Source organism: Papio anubis, chromosome 3 (genome assembly GCF_008728515.1).
Source record: "Papio anubis isolate 15944 chromosome 3, Panubis1.0, whole genome shotgun sequence".
Classification (NCBI taxonomy): domain Eukaryota; kingdom Metazoa; phylum Chordata; class Mammalia; order Primates; family Cercopithecidae; genus Papio; species Papio anubis.
Window position 1 is genome coordinate 90,884,077 of NC_044978.1, and position 12,884 is coordinate 90,896,960.

Here is a 12,884-nt window from a genome sequence, read left to right on the forward strand (position 1 = left end):
TCCTTGTGAAAATGTCGGGAATGTCATCATTTATTATTGGCTACATGTTAACAACTCAGGGTAACCTATCACAGTAGCAGAGATAAAAAGTACTCACCCTAGACTTGGGAGGTGGAAGTAATGGTTAGGAAAGTAGTGTATAAAAATGGTGAGAGAAAACAAACCCTGGAGATGAGGGATGGGTAAGAGACAGATGAGAAACTCTCCCTTGCAAACTACATATGATCTCAAGTCTATGTGAAACAATATTCCCATATATTCTCTGACCGGGGATGCACCAAAAATGGGCCCATTGAAAACCAGTAAGAAAAAAATTACCAACTTCAGCTACTCTTTTGCAATAATGCATGTTATATGGTAGAAATCTGAACTAAGCATGCATCTGCTTACAAAGCCCTAAAGCATATAAAATCCATAATAATATTACCATTCCATAACAAAAACATGGCCCGGCACAGTGGCTAACACCTGTAATCCTAGCACTTTAGGGCTGAGACGGGAGGATCTCTTGAGCACAGGAGTTCAAGACCGGCCTGGGCAACAAAGTGAGACCCTGTCTCTATAAAAAATTTAAAAAATTAGCCAGACATGGTGTCATGCCATTTTGTCATAATCCCAGCTACAAAGGAGGCTGAGGCAGGAGGATCACTTGAGCCCAGGACGTCAAGGCTAATTAGCTGTGTTTGTACCACCGTACTCCAGACTGGGTAAGAGAACGAGACCCTGTCTCAAAAACAAAAACAAACAGAAAAACAAAAACATGACAACTACCACCAATTCTAAATTGGATGTAATGCAGTTATTGAGCATCTTAATGATGTCTATTTCCACAAAATATTACAGTAGCATTTCCTGCATGATAGTGTTGCTTATATTGGGCAGGTTTATGAAAGTTTTATCTTACTCTCTTTTATGGAAGGCCAGGTTTGGGTGCTAGTTAAGCAGACAGATGGACTACAGGTTAGATCATGCGATGGTTACCTGAAGTACTAGGAGGAACAGGAGCCAGAGTGAAAGCAAGTGGAGTCTCAGAGAATTGAAAATAAAAACCAGGAAAATCAAATTTGTTATCCCTTTCAAGAGATAATCCTAGGCCAGGAATGGGAGACAGGCCCTGGAGACAAAAGTTCAGGGCCACTAGTGTAGGGATCACTTATAAGATGGCACTGGTATTGAAGAAGATTCTCTTGCTTAATTTAAATTATTAATTTTATAGAAAATAGGCACATGATAAAAAATTAAACAAGTACATAGAACTGTGAAATGAAATGTGAAGTCTCCCACCCCGTCTCATTTCTACTTCCACTCTCCAAATCATCGTTACTAGTTTCTTATATATCCTCCCAGAAACTTTCTATCCACATGGAAATATGGAATTTTTACTTTAAAAATTATTATATTTATGATGAAGTTATATTAAAGTGTAAATGTAAGTCAGATAATACCTCAACAAACAAAGCAAACACACACACACACACACACACAAAACCCATGAAGAGTTCCCCAATGAAAATCTACAAAATAAGCATAGTCCTGAGAATCAAAATCCAAGCAGAATGGAGCATTCATTACTGATCATTTTTTATTATGTTCAATGAAAATTATAGGGAACAAACCAGTTAATTGAAACCAGATATAAAGACATTAAATATCCTTAAAGCAAACACGCATGTGCTTTTTAAATTCTTTTAAATAACAATGGAATCATGCTATAAGCTGCTTTTGTACCAAGCTTTATTTTCTTTAACAATGTTTTTTTTGGAGAATTCCATATCAGCCTATATAGATTTATCTTAAACTTCTTGATTACTGAACCATTTCTGTTATATAGATTTGCTGCAATTTCTACAACCAGTTCAATATTAGTGAACACTGAGCTAATTGCAATTTTCGCTTTCAAACAATGTTGCAATAAATAATTTTACATTTTTTTTTTTGCACATTTGTGTGAGTATATCTGTATAAGTTCCTTTGAAATGTAGTTACTGTGTCAATTTTTTTTTTTTTTTTAAGACAGGGTCCTGCTCTGTCACCTGGGCTGGAATGCAGTGACTGGATCTCGGCTCACTGCAACCTCCACCTCCTGGGCTCAAATTATCCTCCCATCTCGGCCTCCCAAAGTGCTAGAATTACAGGCATGAGCCTCTGCGCCCTGCTGGCCTACTGTGTCCATTTTAACACTTAAAATTTAAAATTCTAACAGGCCAGGTGTGGTGGCTCATGCCTGTAATCCCAACACTTGGGAGGCCAAGGTGAGAGGATCTCTTGAACCCAGGAGTTCAAGACCAGCCTAGGCAACATAGTGAGACCCTGTCTCTACAGAAAATAAAAAATTAGCCAGGTATGGTGTTGCATGCCTATGGTCCCAGCTACTCAGGAGGCTAAGGTGGAAGGATTGCTTGAGCCCAGGAGGTTGCAGCTGCAGTGAGCCATGATCACACCACTGCATTCGTGCCTGAGCTGGAGTGAGACACTGTTTCAAAGAAAAAAAAATTGCCTGGGCCTGGGGTGGCTGATGCCATTAATGCCAGCACTTTCAGCAGCCGAGATTGGGGGGATGGTTTGAGGCCAGGAATTTGAGACTAGCCTGGGAAACATAGTGAAACCCGCTCTCTACAAAAAATACAAAGATTAGCCAGACATGGTGGTACATGACTGTAGTTCCAGCTACTTGGGAGACTGAGGTAGGAGAACCACCTGAACCCGGAGAGGTTGAGGCTGCAGTGAGCCATGATCACACTACTGCCCTCCAGCCTCAGTGACAGAGTGAGAACTTGTCAATAACGACAAAAAAACTAGATAGATTAGATAGGTAGATGATAGATAGATAGATAGATAGATAGATAGATAGATAGATAGATAGACATTAACAACTTGTCCTTCAAAGAAATTGTACCAATTTACATCCATTAATGTGGAGGAATGTGCCTGTTTCCCAAAAATTTCCCCATGACGGGGTATTTCAACTTCCAATTCTTTGCTAATGTCCTAAGTTGAGAAAGGTGGTATATCAATTTTTAAAAGTCTTTTGAATTAATAGCAACTGGTTGATTATTTTTTAATAAGATTCTCAGCTATTTTTATTCCTTTTTTAAAATAGAGGAGTAAGATAGACCGCATCCATCTTCTCTCAAAACCATCCTATGGTTTTCCATTTTATCCAAAGTAATATTCATAGTTCTTACTGTGTTCTACAAGACCCTAAAAGACCAGCTCTTGGCGTCCTCTCTGACCTTATCTTTCAATCCCACTCTTTCTCCCTCTGCTCCAACTATATTGGTATTCTCACTATTCTTCAAGCATGTCAGACATGTTCATGTCTTAGGTTCTTTGCTCTTGCTGTTCCCTCCGCCTGGAATTCTTCCTCTGTAGCAGCATGGCTCACTCACTTCAGCTCACTGCTCAGGTGCCAACTTTTCAGGGAGCTCTTACCTTACCATCCCACTGAAAGTTGCCTATGCCTCCTTCATTCTGTCTCTTCTCACCCACCTTTATTCTTCTTCATAACACTCTACCTGAAATGTTATTCATATATCAGTGGTTGTCAACAGGGGAGAGAGGTATTTGGCAATATCTAAAAATATGTTTGGTTTTCACAAATGGGGAGGGTGATTGCTACTGTGGGCATCTAGTGGGTAGAGGCCAGGGATGCTGTTAAACATCCTACAATGCACAGGACAGGCTCTCACGCAAAGAATTATCCATTCTTAAATGTCGGTACTGCAGAGGTTGAGAAACTCTGCTATACATTCTTGTTGGTTTATTGTCTGCCTACACTCTGCCAGCAGTGATGATACCTAAAATATTTAACAACTAAAAGGGGCATGGGCATTGACCAATAAGAGTAAGCACAAGTCATAAGCAACTAGTATGGCTATACAAGTGTTCACCAGCTAACTGTCAGCCTTCCTACTAGAATTAAGACTCATGAAGGAGACTTTTTCTGTGCCTGCGTCATTTCTTAGTGAAGTAAAGTATTTTAAATTGATCTACAGGTCTATAGACAGTGCCATTTATTTTGTCTATTTGATTGCCTTTTTTCTTATTGATTAGTAAGTCTTATTTGTGTATTAAAGAAATTAAGATTTTATTGTCATATGTTGCAAATAATGCTTTCTTCAGGTGGTTTGTTGTATTTTGTCTTTGTGGTAAGACTCTTTTTCTTACAGGCACTTAGTCTTACAGGAGATCTTAGTTTTCATGCAGTCAAATGTAATCTATTCCTTAACGACTTCGGATTTTCAGTCTTCCTATAAAAAGCCTCCTAGTCTAAGATTGTTAAAAAAAAATCCTCTGTTTTTTCTTTTAGTTCTCTTATGATTTCATTTTTACAATCAAGTATTTATATATCTGGGTTTTATTTTGAGAGCTTTCTAAATTGCTAGCCCAGTTTTTCAATATTGGTTTTTTGAACAACTGATTTTTCTCTCAGTAATTTAAGGAGATATATTTATTAATGCACTGAATTCCCATTTGTTTTTGAGCTTACTTCTGAATTCTTTAGTTTCACAGATCTGCCTGTTCTTTGGCTATTAATAACATTCATTAATATTAAAGCTTTATACATATTAATACCAGATAGAAATATTTTCCCCACATTAATTTTCTTTTTAAGAAATTTTCTGGCTCTATTCATATATTTATTTTTATAGGTGAGCTCTTGTATTGCTTTTGCAAATCAAAAAATAAAAGAAGACAACTCTTTGGAATTTTGCTAGGGATTACATTGAATCAACTTACTAAATTTCGGGAGAATTTTCATGTTTATAAGATTGGTCTTTCTATACCAGATCAAAACATATCTCCATTTATTTAAAGTTTTAAAAATTCCCTAATTTTTTCTCCAAGTAGATTCTCAATTTTTACTCCTAAGTATTTTAGTTATGAAATCTGATTTTGTAAATGGGATACTTTCTTTCATTTTATTTTCCAACACATTTTTGTCCAGAGGGTTTTTTGTTTTTTTTTGTTTTTGACTGGGTACCAGGCACATAAGGAATAGAAGTGTGAAACTGATTTAAAAGCACAGAGTTAAGACATCAGTTAGAGTTTCTGGGCTATATTTGGTCTCTTTTTTTTTTTTTTTTGGTCTAGCTCTTATCCTACTTCCCAGTTCCCCATTCCAAAACTAAGAATGCCTTCTCTAATTATTCAGCCAATCTTGTATCTCAGCATCTTTCCCAATTAGCCAACTTCCTACTGGCCACCTAAATCTTTGAGATTTGTAAAACAGGCTACATTGTTGTGTTTTTGGTTTGTTTGTTTGTTTGTTTTGAGAGGCAGTTTCACTCTCGTTGCCCAGGCTGGAGTGCAATGGCGTGATCTTGGCTCACCACAACTTCCACCTCCCAAGTTTAAGCGATTCTCCTGCCTCAGCCTCCTGAGTAGCTGGGATTACAGGAATGCTCCACCATGCCTGGCTAATTTTGTATTTTTAGTAGAGATAGGGTTTCTCCATGTTGGTCAGGCTGGTCTTGAACTCCTGACCTTAGTTGATCCACCCGCCTTGGCCTCCCAAAATCCTGGGATTACAGGCATGAGCCACTGCACCTGGCCAAAACGGGCTACATTGTAAATCTACATACTGATTTCTATGTTTTAATTTATTATGTTTTCTAATATTTCGAGTTATGTGGATTTTTAAAAAATAAATTAATTAACTATTTTTCTGCTCAATTTTTATGCTCCCATGGAATCCACAGACTCTTATCTAAGTTTTGCAATATATGCAGCTTATACTCAGAGACACAGGAATACAGGGAGTCTGCCAAAACTCTAAAACCGAGCAGAGCTGGAAACCACAACTTAATTTATCAGTTTGGTCTATATCTATTAGCAATCTCATTCTTGTATTTGCAGAAATATCAATGTCTGCCTCCTATGGCCTCCCCACAAAAAAACTATTCATAAAAAGAAGGGAAGAGAGAGAACTGAAAATTCCATGAAGGCCTTTAACATCAGAGGTTTTCTATTATTGCACTTGGTTTTTCTACCAAGCACTTGTTCTGCAGTCTAAAGAATGCCTATTTATTACTGCTGCAATGATATCCTTTCTTTGTTTAGATCTCTTTAGCACTGTACAGTTATACCATAGTTAGGTTTCAAGTTTATACAGACACACATTTAGCCTTGGATCTCCAAAACTGACCGCGTGCTAGGTTCTTAGGAATTGAAGTAGCTTAGGAACTTCCCACTTCTCACATGTGCTTTAACTGAAACTGCTTATTCTGGATGGCTAGGCTCATGAGTTGGATGGGTCTTAAGCCCAAAGCACTGAGGGAGACTTCTATTTCAAAACCTTTGATGCCATTTTCCAATTAAAAATCTTGAGCAAAGCCACCTCAATCTGTCAGAAATTTTCTAACGACGTTAAACCTCAAAAGGGAAGTTAGTCGTTCAGATCTTGACTCATTTTTTTCCCTAAAAGGCTCCTTCATTAGTATGCAAATTTTCCATACCCTACCCTAGACGCAAGCTCTGCATACCAAGAAGTCTTGACAAACATCAGGTTATGGGACTTCCCCGCAAGAGAACAGGTGCCTGAACATCTTACACAACTAAGAGCAAAACAGAGAAAATCTCCAAGAGGACAGGCTACAGGTACGTAAAGCAGTACATGCTGCCAGCTTGTCACTCAGTGTTCTAAATTCAGCCTCACTTGGAACTCTATTATACATGCAGGCCATCAAAAATTAGAGCAGGCCAGACGGAGATGAGAGTTTTGGGAGAGAGAAATGGAAATGTGTGGAGGTAATTGCTTAAAACTTCTTTTGGTGCTTTCACTTTGTCTTTATGGTGTGTGGGTGGATCAGCCAGGTGTAAAAGATAACAGACAGAAGGGACACTATGAAACTGCAATGGGCCTAGTGAGCAAGTTTTTAAAACAGTTCACATAAGCTCTGTTACGGTTAGACTACAAATGCCACCTTTTTTATGCATTAACATAATTATATTCTAACCCCACATGTTGTTTTAGGCATCTCATTTACCAACATACTTGGACATCAGATAGGCATAAATGAAAGTATATAATTTGTAGGGCATAAAAATCACAGAAATGCTTACTGATTCCTAAATTAGGATAACATATTTTCACTGGTGCAGTCTTTTTATCAATAAATCGTAATTGAATTTCCAAGTTAGAACCTGCAGGGCAAATGTGCTCTAGTTTTTTTGGGTTTCCAGAAACACTGAGTCTAAACATGAATATTCCCTGACTAAATGTAACTGGATCACTTTGCAGGAAAGATGATTCAATTCTCTTAATTTATTCAAATGAATATCATTCACATATTCTAAGTCCCAGGTTTTCAACTACTCTGTAAATGTAATTAGCTTTTCTTATAAACTCTATTCCAACCAGTAGAATATTATTGATTATTACTCTTTCTCCTTTAAATGCATTCTCAAATTTCAGTCCTATTTTTAGTACAATCACACATTAAACCTTTACCTGTGTGTTATAAATAAAGTTTCGGTGCTGCAAAAGAAATAGTACTTGAATATAAAATTTTCTTTTTAATTCTCAGCAAGGCAAGTTACTTGTATAGAAGGGTGCACCCTTACAGATAGAGCAATGGTGAGCGCACACTTGGACAAAGGAGGGGAAGGGGTTCTTATCCCTGATGCCCGTGGCCCCTGCTACTGTGTTGTTCCCCTATTGGCTAGGGTTAGGCCGCACAGGCTAAACTAATTACGATTAGCTAAAAAGAGTGACGGGGTGAGTGGTTTGGCGGGAAAAATGGTTATGCAGGGTGGAGAATAAGTTAGGGTGGAGCAGGTAGCAGCAGGTAATCGGAATGAGTCAGGGTGGAGCAGGTGATTGAAATGAGTCAGGGTGGAGCAGATAATCGAAAAAGATTGCTTTATGTGGAAGTTAAGTTTAAAAGTAGAAGGCAAAGAATTGATTTACTAACATATTGATTCTTTGAAAAGAAATTTAGAACTCATATCTAACATGTGGAATAAACAAAAAATTTTTAAAAAGTTTTTAAATGACTATTCACTTTAGGGAATTTTGCCAACATTTTTTAGAAAATGAAAAATGTATGCCAAATACATTAATGGCATAGAAAGGCATTGGAATAATCCCAACATTTAAAAAGCGATATTCAGTATTTTAACATTTTGACTAGAAGAAAACAATGGTTGATGCATTCACTTTGGAATTTTAGTTTTAATTGCCTCTTTTTATAGGAAATATTCAAGGTTAATATATATAATTGTCTTAAAATTGTGCTTCCATTAATATGGTCTATCTTCATTAGGTTTCCTTCAAAACAGACCCTGGAACAAGAGCTTAGGTGCAGATGATATATTTGGGAGATAATTCCTCATGGTAGGCAAATTGAGGAAACCAAACTGAGATAGAGAAGCAGGGAAAGCCAATAAAAAGTGCATCAATGAGCAAAGTACAGCAGTGGGCAACTGGGGCTTAATTTTGTTGGGATCCCCAGAGAAACTGTACCCCATATATGGAAATAAATGAAGACCAAATGAGAACAGACAAAGCATATATTCAGACCTTGATATAGCAAGAGAGTCAGGCATCATCACTTGTGTTTTGATATAGACTAGACTCATCACTTGGGTTTGGTAGAGACAGACATAGGAGTGGAAAGCTTTATAGTGGAAAAAAGAGGAAGTTTCAGGTATGCCCTGATTTGAAGCTGTTGGCTTAAGAAAGCTATAGGTGGGCTAACCAGATTTGGGGCTTTCTGTGTGATTGATTAGGGGTACATATTTGGCTTTCTCTGACTCATCCTAATTTGGAAGCAGGGACAAAAATTAGGGAAGCTGTCAGTTATCAATCAAGTCCTGGCCATTTTGGGCCAATTGTTATAGGGATTATTGTTTGATTTACTGGACTGATTACTGGAGATAGTGGTCTGACTTCCTACAAATCTGACTTATAAATAATAGCCTGGCTTTCGGTAGATATGGTATGATTTCCTAGGGTGGTTGCTACAGACTGTAGGTCAGAGTTCTATCTTCATATATGGTCTAGTCTATACATATATATAAAAAGAGAGAGAGAGAGAGTCTCTCCAGTGCTTTAAAACTAGCTTGTGGGAGGCTGGAAAGCCTGGGGCATTTATCAATCTACTTCAAGCTCGTATTGATTGTTGTTGCTTTGAGTGACTTGGGTAGAGCAGATTCCCACAGTCTGTCCCAGAAAAAACCCTAAGGCAGAGAAGAGACACACAACGTTTGAGGTGGTAAGCTGTCCGCATGTTGAAATTGTCTCCTGCAGGTGACCTATTCATAAGTTGATTACATCTGCACAGACCCTATTTTCTTTTCTTTTCTTTCTTTTTTTTTTTTTTTTTGGAGACAGAGTCTTACTCTGTCACCCAGGCTGGAGTGCAGTGGCATGATCTCAGCTCGCTTCAGCTTCTGCCTCCTGGGTTCAAGCAATTCTCCTGCCTCAGCCTCCCAAGCAGCTGGGACTACAGGTGTGTGCCACCACGCCCAGTTAATTTTCTTGTAGTTTTAGTAGAGACGGGGTTTCACCATATTGGCCAGGCTGGTCTCAAACTCCTGACCTTGTGATCCACCTGCCTCGGCCTCCCAAAGTGCTGGGGTTACAGGCATGAGCCACTGCACCCTGCCTGACCTTATTTTCAAATAAGGACCATTCTGAAACTCCAAGTAGACATGAATTTTGGGGGAAAACTATTCAACCCAGTCCAGGAGGTAAGAATTAACTTGCCCAAATATGATTCCTTGCAGGGTGGCCTCCAAAAAAAAAAAACCAAAAAAAAAAAAAAAAAAAAAGCAATTGGCCTTCTACAAAGCTGTATGAAAACTGGCCACAGCCAAACATCAAGGCAGTGAATCCTGGTCAACCATAAGACCTGCACTTAGGTTCCTGATTATGCCAGGGGAAGGGCTCATGTTTGCTGCAAATATAAAAGCTCACTTTACAGACTAGGGCTGGAGCCAAGGTTTTGCAATGTCATCTTGTTATAGTATCCTGATCCCTGATCACCTGAGAGTAGGAGCCAATGCTTCCAATCAGTCATCTTAAAAGTCTGCACACTAGGGATTAGGGGCCCTATCCCAGAACGTGACATGAGACCGTGCTAGCGCTCTGTGTTCCACTTTACAATGCAACAGGGGACTGCATGCTTGTTACTGCTCCTGTCTCCATGAATTTCCCCCAACAAATTTTGCTCTAGCAGATCTGGTATGTGTACTGACTGGCCATTGGTCCCTTTTTGCATAATAATTTATTATTTAATTGCAACATCACTCTCTGAGGTAAATATGTAGTAATCACTCTTAATATTACTTAACTAAAGCTAACTCTCTTTAGCTGATTAAGCAGAAAAGGGAGTTTTTAAAAAGACTTGGTTAGCTCACAGAAGCATTTGGAGGCCTGGAGAGCTAGACTTGAAGTTAAGCTCCTAGGAACAATTCTGAAAATCACATGGCAAAGTTGGCACAGAGAGGAAACTGCTGCTTCTCTTGCTGTCCCACAGAGCACCAGGGAAGGTGTTGCCAACTCTCAACTCCCAACTCCCTGCCTGGGCCACATCTGTGCTTGGAACTTGACCTTGAAATCACCAAGAAACTAAACTGCATACAGTGTTGTTGCTACCACCACAAGACGGCAGCATTGTTGTCCACCGTACCAGAAAAATGGATTCTGACTGGAGCCTTCTTCTTCTTGTATGCAAGATTTTAAAACAGTCCACATAAACTCCATTACTTATCTGTCAAATTCTTACATGTGTGAGACTCATAGAAGCCAAAGCCACTGTCATATCCCTAGATCCAGCAGTAAGAGAGGCTGAGAATTCAGTTTTCTGCATTCTACCTTGTGGAAGCGGGACTCTAAAGACCGAGGATTTTCTGGTGTGGTAAAATTGTTTTCAAAATATGCTGGGTAGTTAGAAAACATGACAAATATCCATGTTCAATATAGTAAGCAACTTTATTTTACCTGTGAGGAATCTGAAAATCAGGAAATTTCAATAACATGTCTAAAATGTTACATAGCCAGAAAGGATAGAGTCAGGCTATAAATCCAGGTCTGTCTGACTTTAAATCTCGCACTCTTATTCATTGCTTTTTTGGTCCAAACCAAAAACATATAGACAGGTATACATCCTCATACATGGAATTTTAAAGTAAGAACAGTTCACAGTTGTTATTATTACCAAAGAGTATTGACAGTGTTGTTCAAATGGGAATATATAGTGTGCCTCTGCTTTTTGTGTGGGTTTTTGGTGAGGGGAGAGGGGAGTCTGCTCATAATCCCTTCTTTATTCTTCTGGTAATAGCAACTCTTCCTTTGGAAAGCCATCCCTCTCCAAATACATATAGACCCAGTGGGACCACTGTCACAACATTTTCATTACATCCTTCAGGAGTGGTTGTGCAAATTAGGCTGTCCGACTGTCAACCTCATCCCCTTGGCCATAGTGATTGTCTTAGGGATGTGCATATTACCCAAGCTGGGTCAATAGGAATTCTTCCTGGTACTTTTGCTAAAGTTAGCATTCTGAGAGACCCTCTGTAGTTGGCTGAATAATCACCTCCCCAAATATGTTGATATCTGAATCCCTAGAACCTATGAATATGTGACCTTACACCATAAAACAAATTTTTAAAGATATGATTACATTGAGAATATTGACATGAACAGATTGTCTTGAATTATCTGGATATTTCATTTGGGATGTGTTTGATATAATCATAGGAGTCCTTACAAAAGAGAAGTAGGAGATCAGAGTTAGTTGATGGCAACATGACCATGGAAGCAGAGACGGGAATGATGCTGCCACAAACCAAGGAATGCTGGCAGCCTCTAGACCATGGAGAAGTCAAGAAATAGATTATCCCCTGGAACCTCTAGAAGAAACTAGCTCTGCCCACATCTCAAGTTTTAGCCCTGTAAAGCTCATTTTGGACTTCTGACTTCTGGAACTTTAAGAGAATAAATTTTTGATGTTTTAAGTCACTAAGGTTGTGGTCATTTATTATAGCAGCAACAAGAAAACTAATACATCTTCTTCCCAGAATGATAAGAGAAAGAGGCACAGAGAGAACAATGAATATGATAATAATGATGGTGATGATACTGTAGTTTGAAACCCTTGATTTAGTTGTGTCTGAGCTAGCACCATCTCTGCACATTGCAGTTAGTTAGCCTATACATTTCTTTTAAGGGACAAATAATTTGTATTATATTTCCACTACCTAGAACAAAAAGAGTCTTGACAGCACAAGGTAGCTATTTCATTTTCAAAGTTTCCAATTTGTAAAACATAAGGATCATCACCATAAGACAGGGTGAAAATATATATATATGAGGAAAATGAGAGCATAAAGGATATAATTTTCTTCTCTTCCTTGCACACAAGTAAAATGGATTAATTGAAAAAATGTTTTCTGAATGCATTAGTACATTCAAACTATGAACATTCAGATGGAGACAGTATTAGAAATGAAAAATGCTGAAAAGATTTCTACAGGCAAGAGAAAGCAAAGTCAATGTTTCAGTACTGAATTGAACTTGCTTATTGTCTTTGGATAAAATAGCAAGCACTTACCTTGTGAATCATTAAAGCTCACTGACTTCAAGAACGAAGTTGGTATCTTGGCCAAATACAAATTTTGTTCTCGGTTTAGAAGAATTCAATTCCCAGAAATATTTGACTGATGTGGAATTTAAAATAGAGCAGTACCTAGATCTTTAGGTAGCATGATTGATTGCAGCCCAACACATGGTAAATACAGGATACAGTTTTACATTAATAAGTCACTTTAGATAATAGAACTTTTACTTAGTTTGGAAGGCATTTATTACTTTAGTTATATGTGCAAAAGCAATTCAAGCAAAGGAACACAGGTACATATTTACTTTGACAAAAAAT

General features: G+C 38.2%; 1 long non-coding RNA gene across 1 annotated transcript in view; it reads left to right on the plus strand.

Moving 5' to 3' along the window:
* Positions 1-11,965, plus strand: part of LOC103884504 — a 61,628-nt gene extending 49,663 nt beyond the window's left edge. Inside the window, exons 8-9 of the long non-coding RNA XR_001902676.3 lie at positions 6,469-6,600; positions 10,485-11,965. This is a non-coding gene — a long non-coding RNA (uncharacterized LOC103884504). The remainder of the gene's footprint in view (positions 1-6,468; positions 6,601-10,484) is intronic.
* Positions 11,966-12,884: the final 919 nt, after the last annotated feature.